We start from the raw sequence: 2340 nt of genomic DNA on the forward strand, positions 1-2340 counted from the left end.
GGTGTTACTTAGTTTGGTTTGAAACAAAGCGCTTGATTAACTTAATAATCCTAACTTAATTCCGGGCAACGTCGGGCTATACTGCTCGTAAAAAAAAAACAACCTAAATTAGTGAGAATGGTCAAGGGAAAGAACTCTAAATGTCACGAAATAACTAATAAAATCATTAACCTACTTAATTTACGATTTGTAGACCTATTTCACATTTTTTTTAGCTTCATCGACCAAACAAAATACTATTCTTAAACATCTAAATACCTTTATCACTCAACAACTATAATTAACAAAGATTGCATTTGCTTGGCTGGAAAATTGTTACGTCACACGTGTATCCGGTTGCGTCGATCTAAATGTCGGAGTCATTTTGTCTCTGATCTCTTGTATATCGCTATCTTCCTTATTTTAAAAGTGAATATAAATTAGTTTCTTCTTATCTCATCAAATATCAGCACTTAAAGTAAGTAATATCGTTTTTAGACTATTAACTTGCTAACTTTATTAATTTCAAGCTTCATTTGCTAACAACAGAAAATGTGCTTAATTGAACCTCAGTGCGTTTTTATTGATATTGCTGGTTATATTGACTCGTTTCACAGCTTTTACGTATTTTACAAAGTTAGTGTATAGAATGAAGTAAAAAAACAAAATACAAAGTAATAGTTTTCAATTTAATGTATGCAAAATATAAAAATTAACGTATTCCACATTTCTATCGTGTATATTGAACACTATGTCTGAATTTATTTAAATAGACGCAAAATTTGGAAATTGTCTGAATTTTATCAGTGATGTAAGATTTCATTAAATGAATTCTATAAGCATGTTTCTTTTAAAAATAAGTATTATACTATGTAAATTGTAAATCGGTATTTTGTAATTACTGTATTTTGTAATAAGTACACCATTGACTTTGAATGTTGCGCAAGACTGACTGGATGCAACTCTGATTGTTAAATGTTACATCTAATGAAATAATCATACGTTGTTGTATAGTTCAAGTCAGCCTGGATCATGCAGAGCATCCTGTTTTTGTTTTTTTGGTCAAATGTGTTCTTTTAGTTTCAAGACAATCGGGTGTTATTAAAAGACATTTGGTTGCTATTTCTAGCTGGTCAAATGGACTTGTACTTTACAATTTACTTCCTCGTTAGCCTCGATCGAACAGACTTTATGGCCAAAGAAATGTCAGCCGTTATGATTCCTTTTTGGCTTCTAAATAGTGTATCCGAAGCTATGCTATCCTATATGTCCCCCTTGTTTCATGACGGTGAAATTCGATAATCTGGCTGCTATTTTTATAGTATTTAGTTTTGTCAATTCCGATTCTGAGATAATAAGCAGTATCAGATAGGTTACATTTGTAGAATAAGCCTCATTGTAGCATTTTGGTTTGAAGTGACCAGCTGTGCTTTCGCACTTGGCGTGTGTATATGTGAGATACGAAGTGGAAGGGATAGATTTACTTATTGGTCAGTATCACTTGACATTTATTTTCATTTTCCAAGTAGAGTTTTCTTCTTATGTCATAAATTTATTTCGTTGTTTCAGAACATTTGTAGTTTGCCACATAGGGGTCTTTTCTGTTTAGCGTTCACTTTTCAATTCCTTCAATTTTGTTCCAATTGATTTCAAATTTGGTTTATTGATGTAGTTTTGTAAGTTAATTATGGAGATAAAATTCATTTTTGCCATCTGTATATATAAAGATGAGAATGTGTGTCTGTGTGAATCCCTAAAACTTGAGAACTACAAAACCAATTTCATTAAAATTTTACACATGCCTTACTTAGGGTCCATGTAGTGTCATAGGCCAAAATTTTAAAAAACTTCTTGCCTAGTGCGAGCCCAGAGCAATATCATATCTGCTCCACTATTTCAGTATTACATGTCAAAAGTGAAACAATAACATTTCTCTATTGTAATGTCAGATATTTTCACTTTAATAGTTTCATTTTAATACTGTAACTATTAAAGTGAAACTATTATTTCAAATATATACAGGCATACACACATATATACATACACACACACACACACACACATATATAAACGTCATACACTCTCTCTTTCCTTTCCCGAGCGTCCAATAACACTATCCGTATCACGTCCTCACTTTGTTGTTTTTTTGTTATTGTTTTTTTGAACTTATATATATATATATATCTCAATGTAACCTCGTGGGCATCGGTACCATTTTCCTCTTTCTCCGTTCTTCCATTCTCCGAACTTTCCATCTTTCCGACGAAGGGCTACGCCCGAAACGTCATACACTCTCTCTTTCCTTTACTGAGTGTCCAATAACACTATCCGTATCACGTCCTCACTTTGTTGTTTTTTTGA

General features: G+C 32.4%; 1 protein-coding gene across 1 annotated transcript in view; it reads left to right on the forward strand.

Annotated features, from left to right (window-relative positions):
* The first annotated feature begins 305 nt into the window (after window positions 1-305).
* LOC106870173 (uncharacterized) overlaps window positions 306-2340 on the forward strand; it is a 16247-nt gene continuing 14212 nt past the window's right edge. The window contains exon 1 of the mRNA XM_014916172.2: window positions 306-457. The gene's annotated coding sequence lies outside the window, so the exon portion shown is untranslated. The remainder of the gene's footprint in view (window positions 458-2340) is intronic.

The sequence above is a fragment of the Octopus bimaculoides genome, chromosome 5 (assembly GCF_001194135.2).
Source record: "Octopus bimaculoides isolate UCB-OBI-ISO-001 chromosome 5, ASM119413v2, whole genome shotgun sequence".
Taxonomy (NCBI): Eukaryota; Metazoa; Mollusca; class Cephalopoda; order Octopoda; family Octopodidae; genus Octopus; species Octopus bimaculoides.